The following is an 8,254-nucleotide window of genomic DNA, read 5'->3' as shown; positions in this document are numbered from 1 at the left end:
GATGTCTTCCTGTTTGGGGTCATTGATGTCTTCCTGTTTGGGGTCATCGATGCCTCTCTGTCTGGGGAAACTGAGCAGGAATGATAGGACACTAGAGCTCCCTCCGTAGGCCTTCCCGACTCCAACTTTAGTTGAGGTATTCTTTATTAATCGTATATTGCTAATTCTCAGGCTGGTTTACAGGGGCTCAAGACTCACAAAGAAGGGAGCCTCAAATATCTGTTTGACTTTGGCGGTTCATCATTAGCCTAAAAGGGAGACTCAGATCAAGGAAACTAGAGAGAAAAATGACTTAGATCAAAGAACAAGCACATCTGAGGTCGTGAATCAAGGAAACTTCTGGAATAAGTGGAGAAAGGCTGCCGTGTCAGAGTCCCACATAGATGGGGCTTCGGGTGTTCATCACTGTGCTGAAGAGGAAGAACTCATGTTTTTTAGCCGGTCCCTTGGTTCTGCCAAATGGCAGACCCCCCACTAGCAGGTGTGGCCCCAAGGCAGGAGGATGGAAGGCAGACAAGGGCAGACCCTGGGTGCCTCCATCCGGGAGGAAGTGGAGACGGAGCCAGGATGCAGCAGTGTCCGGGAGCTCCTTCCACGGACAGAAACTCCTCTAGGCTTCTGACAGTCAGGACGTCTTGGCTGCGTCAGGAATCCCCCCCAAGTCTGACAGAAGGTTATTGATTAGCCCACGTGGGGGAACCCAGAGCGAAGATTGCCTTCAGGGACGGCACCCAGGACCCAAGCTCTTTTTGTGTCTCTGATCCGTGGCCTCTAATGTTGCTCCATGTTGACATAGGTCCCAGCTCTGGTGGTGGGAGGACTGATATGGCTGATGATGAATGTAATGCCTCCTGGTCCACAGCTGACAGAGCAAGCATTCTCTCTGTCTCTCTCTCTGTCTCTCTGTCTCTGTGTCTCTCTGAGAGTGAGGAAGAACTTGCCGAGATACCTCCAACAGCTCTTTCTTTACATCCACTTCAAATGACTTTTGTTTGCTTCTGTGACTGTTGTGTGTGAGTGACTTCTGATCTGATATACTAGGAAATTACAGAAACCTGAACTTTCTTTATTTTCTTTAATAATTTTGATGTCACCACTTGCCGCCTTTCTAATATTATAACTAAGTCATTAAAACCCAGACCCCACCACCTCAGCTCACATATATTAGAATTGGTCTCCAGTGGCTTTGTCTTTCTGGGTGGCGGAGGGTTGCAGTTAAGAGTGGTCTCTGCAATGGGTGCATGAGTGTCCTTGCTCATGTGTGCTTCGGGAGCAGGAGCTCCGGTTGCTGCCTCCCCAGTGGCGTGAGCGCTAAGACAGGAGAAGCCAAGTGCTGCCCAGAGTCACGCTCAGTGGCTGCCAGCACGACCTGTCTGCAATTTCTCTCCGGGCAGACAGCTCCACGCACACATTCAGTACCGAATGAAGATCCTCACCAGAGGGAACACCTTCCACGGAATTCAGTGCCGCAGGTGTCTCAGGCGGGGGACCACATTTGTAGAGTGGATACCCACGTGGATGGGTCCTAAATCCTTCTTAAGTGCCATGTACTGGCATTGTCACCTTTAGAGGGAAACCCAAGCTGAAGCGTGGACTTGGGAGTTAAATTGACATTAAGGAAGAACATTAAGAATTTTACCACGTGCACTAAATTATCAGACAAGGCAGGCATTTTCTTGTACTTTCCTGGTTCTCTAAACCACTCCAGTGAAGGCTTTGTGCATTGCTGATGCAAGTGCCAGCAGGGTCCTTTCTCAGGGAGTGCGTTTCTGCCTTTGCCCCTTCCGCTCCAGACCTTGGTGACTGTCCACTCCACATCCCGATGAGCAGTGGTCAGCAGCTCCTTTGCCCAGGGCCTGCAGAGTGGACTCTGTGCTGTGCAGGCTCTGTTATGGCTCTCACTTTGCCGATGGCGCCAAGGTTACAGGGCTGGTGGACACTGGCTCAAGTCCCATTAGTCAGACTTCAGTCCATGAGCACTCGCCCTGCTACCACCCTACCTCATGGCACTGCCTGACCCACAGGCTGCTGATGGCTGAAGGTAACCAGGAGAGCTGAAGGGTCAAGAGGTCAGGGACAGGTGTGTTGGCTTTGCCCTGGGACACCAAGAGGCCAGAGATGAAGGGCGATGATCCTATGCAAGCAGAGGGTTCATAGAATGTGGACATTTGATCATAGTGGGAAGAATTCTCTGGAAGACACATTTATAGCTTTTGATAAGTCACTGGGAGAATTATTTGATCATGCAAAGACCACCCACTGGCAACCCTTCATTGCATCGTCTCCCAGTAACCATGACCATAGATCGGCCGCCATCTTGGTTGGCGTGACCAGTGACTTGGATGCAAAGAACCTGAACGGCAGGGACCTGTGTGTCCATCTGTGTCTGCCAAAGGCAAGTGGATGCTGGCGTGTGCATAACTTCTTCTCCTTTCCTGGCCCCAGACCCTGGTTCCTCTCCCAGGAGCCCTGGAGTCCCTTATCTGGCCATCTGTGGATGCTCGCAGCAGTTAATTACAACCGGGCATGATTACCTCTGTTTTCCAGCAGCCAGCATGCTCAGCATGTTTCAACTTCAAAGGCTTCACCGATCCAAAGTAATTAACCCCTGGGTAAACAAACGTCTGAGCCAGGGTGCTGACGGGGAGAGGCGAGCAGCGGCTTGCCCTGCCCAGCAAGGGGTGGCTCTGCTCACTCTGAGCTGGAGCTCAGCAGCTTCCCTGATCCTTCCAGCCATGCTGTGGTCACCACGTTCCCTGGTTGGAACTTTCCAGTGCTGGGCCTCACACCCCCGGGGCTCCGCTGATGCTGTCTTCATTCAATCGTCAAACAATTATGGAGCATCTGTGATGCGCAGGACACCTGTGCACAGGGGCAACAAAGGGGATCCAGACGCGGTCCTTGTCCTGGAGTGAAATTCGAGTCTCGTCAGCAGGGAAGCAGGCTCCAGGGCTCCGAGGGCCTTTGAGGGTGGGGGAGCCCCTGAGTCAGCAATGCTAGACCAGTAATGAGAGCTGCCTGGAGCACCTAAGGGGCCAGCTGGAGGTGTGTCCTCCCACACATGTTATGCACCGTCAGTATGCAAGTGTGCCCCATGGAAATAGTAGCTCCAACTCTATCCGCGGAATGACTGACCGTGGACTCTAGTGGCTAAAGGCTTCTTAGGAGCCCATTTCAGGACCAGGTCATGCCCCCCAGCCCAGCCCCCGCCTCTTCCGTCTGCCTTTCTAAGCTCAACCCCCAGCTCCTCCCCACACGCCTTTCACCCCAATTGCTCTGATTTGAAGTTTTGTGTCCCCCAAATTCGTAAGCTGAATCTTAACCCCCAATGTGACAGCGTTAGGAGGTGGGACCTTCAGGTCATGAGGGTGGAGCCCTCATGAATGCGATTGGTGCCCTTATAAAAGGGACGCCATGGGGCTGACCTGGGGGCGCAGTGGTTAAGTTGGCGCATTCTGCTTCGGTGGTCCAGGCTTCACTGGTTCGGATCCTGGGCGCGGACCTACACACCACTTGTCAGGCCACACTGTGGCAGCATCCCACATAAAACAGAGGAAAATGGGCACAGATGTTAACTCAGTGACAATCTTCCTCACCAAAAATAAATAAATAAAAATAAAAGGGACCCCACACAGCTCCCTGGTCCCTTCCACCCTGTGAGGACACAGTAAGGAGATGACCATCTCTGAACCAGGAAGTGGGTCCTCACCAGACAGTGAATCAACCAGCACCTGGATGGTGCACTTCCAGCCTCCAGAACTGGGAGAAATAAATGTTGGGTGTTTATAAGCCACTTGGTCTGTGGCGCCTTGTTACAGCAGCTCAAACTGACTAAGACAGCAACCTTGCCAGGTTGCTTGCATAACTGCACACACACCAGGCTGTTCCACACCTCAGGGTCTGTGGATGCCACTTCTTCCACTACCACTTCCGTGAGCGACAAACTCCTACACATCCTTCAAAGCCTGGCTCAAATACCACCTCCTCCAGTGGGCCTTCCTGCCCCTCTTCCCACACCTCTCCGCTCAGGCTGCCCTCACTCTGGGCCTGCCACCCTGTCTTCAAATTGCTTTATTAATTGCCTGCCTCCTGATGATCTGTGGGCTCCCTGACATAGGTAACTAGCTCTTCTTCACCTTTGTCGACTAGGATATTTTGTTTACTAGTCTCACCCTACTAGGGTTTACTAGGGGGGTGACTTTCCTTCGGGGGACATTTGTCAATGTCAGGGGACATTTTTGATTGCCACAATCTGTGGGGTGGCGTCAAGGAAGGCTGCTAAACATCCTAGTGCACAACACGGCCCCCTACAAGGAGTTACCCGGCCCCCAATATCAACAGGACCAAGGCTGAGAAACCCTATCGTGAAGCCGCGTCACCTCCCTGGGAGGGACGTCCATCTCCAGGGAGGGACAGGCTCTGTAGGCGCTCAGAGGAAGCCCACAGCTGTGGACAGAGCACATGGTCCAGCAAGGGCTCAGGTGAGCAGGTGCAGCAAGCTGGCCCAGCTTTGGGACCCAGCGTTACATCAGGGGGAACAGGGTACCTGCAGGAGCAGGGGAGTTTGGACATCAAAGCAGGGGTGAGTAGCATCTGAGAATTCTGTCCGGGGTGGAGGGGCCCAGCCGAGCACCATTCAGGGAGCTGCTGTCCAGTCTGCGAGGTCAACAGCGAGGACAGGGGCTGCCCAGAGCCGGGGCCTGGAGCAAGGCAGGTCCCCACAGGAGCAGACGCCACCCCACAGGTGGACGGGGGCCAGCGACCAGGATATGGGTCAGCGGGTGAACCCCTGAGGAGCTGCCACACCGTGGTGATGATGAAGAGGAGGGAAGAGCCTGCCCAGATGTAGAGCAGAGACGCAGGACTTCCTGGAAAAGGGCTTGGGCGTGTGGCCCTGGAGACAAGGCCGGATTCACCTGGCCCTGCTCTTCTCTGTCTCCTGATCCGTAAAATGAATGCAGTATTGACCTCCTAGAGTTGGTGTGAGGATGACGTGGAAACATCCCTGTAGAAGGGTCTGGAGTGCGCCCCACACAGAGGAAGTGCTTGGACACGTTGGTGATGCCATTGAAGGCGACCCTGGGTCCTTCTGGAACCAATGGGGGAGGGAGGGCTGGTTCGCCAAGATGGGGAAGGATCAATTAGGGGCAGGTTGGGGCCACCGAGAGACTTTTGGATGCCCTGAGTTTGAGATCTTTGCCAGACATCTAACTGGAAGTGTCAAGGCGGCTGCTGAGTCCAGAGTAAGCGTGGAATGGAGAGGAGAGGGTGAGAGTGGAGGTCGAGTGTGGGTGATATCTGAGCCATGGGACCAGGCAAGACCAGGGAGAGAGTTTAGAGAGAGAACGAGGCCCAGGGCCGAGCCCGGGAAATTCCATTTGGTGCCCGGGAGAAGGAAAGAGGAGTGGGAGGAGGAGAGGGAAGGGAAGGAAGGGGAGGATGGAGAGGAAAGGAAGGGGGAGGAGGAAGGCAAGGGAGGAGGGGAAGGGAAGGAGAGAAGGGGAGGAGGGGGAGGGGAGGAGAGGGAGGGGAGGAGGGGGAGAGAGGTGGGGAAGAGCAGGAGGAGGAGGAGGAGGAGGAGGAGGAGGCAAAACGTCTGTGCTTCCCGCCACGTGGCTGTCGAAGGTGGGTCCTCTCCATATTCTGGACCACTGCATCCCGTCTCTTTCTAGAACTTCCCACACTTTGAGTCCCAGCCATCTCTGCAAAGGCAGGAACCAGGCCCTTTTGTTCTCTGTTGTAACCCCATCACGGAAGACACTGCTTGGCACACAGTAGGTACTCAAGAAAGATAAGTAGGATAAATTGATGGTACAGGATTCCTTAACTAGAACTGGGCCGCTGATGGCTCTGCCCCTTTTCCTGGCTGAACGCAAACTTGTCCCCGGGTCTTCCTCAGGATTTCGCCTTCAAACACTAGAGTGGGGTAGGAAGTAGCCTAAATCCCCACTGGGTTTCTAGGATTTCACCCCCATGATTTGCATCCCAGTGGCAATTTACCAGTTTGCCCCCAAAACCTTCCGCCCTCCTCCCACGTCCTCCCAGAGTCAGGCGTGCTGTGTGGGAGGCGCAGAGCACGCTCTGCTTTTCAGATCTTGGCCGATCCCTTTTAAGATCAGACCGTCTGGCCTGACTTAAACGGCGTGGGCTGGCACCTCACTGGATTTCAAGCTTCACAGGAACTCCAAGGCTCAGATCTGAAGAACTGGGAAGGTTTGCTGAGCCCTGCACAGCCTGAAGCCCCCCGGCCTCAAGGACATCTATAGCCGCCTGGGGATAGGGCGTCTACAGGGGCGGGGGCTGGACACCCTGGTACAGTGGGGACACAGGGCGGCAATGCAGCAACCTCAGGATGCTGGGCAAGTCACGCTCGTCCCTCGACTCAATGTTGCCATCTTGTGGCTCCTGGATGCTCAGCGGCTTTGTGGGCTTCGGGAGTTCTCCCTGGACCACTGTCAGGTGTTCATCAAGAGGCCAGCAGGACGGCTCGGCCGTTTCCAAATTGACCCTGCAAGTAATTAAGAAGAAGGGACTTTAGAGAAATTAATGAAATCATTTCAAACATAAGGATCACCCTGAAGGTGATCCTTAAAGACTGAAAAAGGAGGAATTAAAATAAAGAGGAGAAGGAGATATCCATTCAAATGGAATTTACTAGCACAGCCCATCAAATGGTGCCCTGCAGACAGGCTGCAGTGGACTCTCCGGGAGCAAAGTGAGGAAAACGGCCGCTGCTGACCAGCAGCATCCCCTTCCCTGGGCAGTGGTTAGAATGCAGGACCCTGGCCCAGCCTGGACCCGCCGGGTCGGAGTCTGCTGTGACAGAGCCCCAAGGACCATGTCCGGAAGAGAGAGCCGTGTGCAGGCAGAGCTGCTCCTGCTCCCAGGACGTGGAGGATGCTGCGGGAGAAGGCTGCAGCCTCAAAACTGCAGGACGCAAAGCTGCAGACTCTTCCTTTTTCACAGAAAGAGTAATTATCTAATAATAATTTTAAAAAATCCTCATAAGCGTATAATAGCTTCTGTTGGCAAATTCGAACATACGGACTCTCGTTTGATAGCGAGTGATGGAGAAAAAGGTTTTAGGATTTCACTAGACGCGCTTGCTGGGGGCACTCGCTCACACCCAGGCAGAAAAGACTCCCCAGGGGCCGGGGACCCTCCTTTCCACGTAGATGGGGTCCCTAAAGGTGCTGCTGTTCCGCGGGGTCCTGACTCTGCCGCCTCGCCCAAAGGCTGTGAGACGGCTGCTCAGGGGGCACCGGCCACCAGAGCGGGGTGGCTCCCTGAGCGTGACCTCTTCCCACTGCCCCACCCTGGGGGCTCCTCTCCCTGGCCCCTGGGTGTCTGCTCTCAGACCCTGGGCACCAGCTCATCTGTCCTGTACAGCATCGCCTCACTGTCCACTGAACGGCCAATTCCTGATTCCAGAACCTTCACTGCCTCCCGTCTTACAGACAAGGAAACCGAGAGGTGGGAGTGAAGGGCTTGCCCAGCATCCTCCACCTGGGGGTGGGGTTGTTTACGAGGCATCTCGTGCTTTCCTTGTCTAAGCAGAGGGGCAGAAAGTGGCCTCAGGGCCCCTCTCTCCCTTGCACCCAACTTTGTCCTGGCTTCCTGGTGGGAAGAGCCAGACCCTGTGCCAGCCTCTCCCTCTTAAACCCACAGGAGGGTTAGGAACTTCTCCACCTGGGAGTCCCTCTGCTTCACAGTCACTCGGATTTTCCCGAGAATCCGAGAATTTGCCGAGAAAACTCTGGCAAGAGCTATCACACAAGGGACAGCACTGAACTCCTGTTCCACAGGTGTGGGGGTTGCATACCTGCCACCCCTGTCAGCCCCTACCCCTGTCACCTCCATCCCTGTTACCCTGACTCCTGCACTCCCCACTCTTGTGACCACCACCTCTGTGACCCTCACCCCTGTACCCCCACCCCTGCACCTCCCACCCCTGTGACTCTCACCCCTGTACCCCCCAACCCTGAGACTCCCACACCTGCACTCGCCACCCCTGTGACCCCCACCCCTGCGACCAACACCCCTGCACCCCCTACCCCTGCAACACCCACCCCTAAACCCACACCTCTGTGACCCCAACCTCTGCACCTCCCACCCCTGCACCTCCCACCCATGTGACTCCCACCCCTGCACCTCCCACCCCTGTGACCCCAACCTCTGCACCTCCCACCCTTGTGACCCCCACCCCTGCACCCCACTCCTAAGACCCCACCCCTGAAACTCCCACCCCTGCACC

The sequence above is a fragment of the Equus quagga genome, chromosome 8, assembly GCF_021613505.1.
Source record: "Equus quagga isolate Etosha38 chromosome 8, UCLA_HA_Equagga_1.0, whole genome shotgun sequence".
In the NCBI taxonomy this organism is placed as follows: Eukaryota; Metazoa; Chordata; class Mammalia; order Perissodactyla; family Equidae; genus Equus; species Equus quagga.
The sequence above is the reverse complement of the archived record's forward strand: the minus strand, read 5'-3'. Positions refer to the sequence as shown.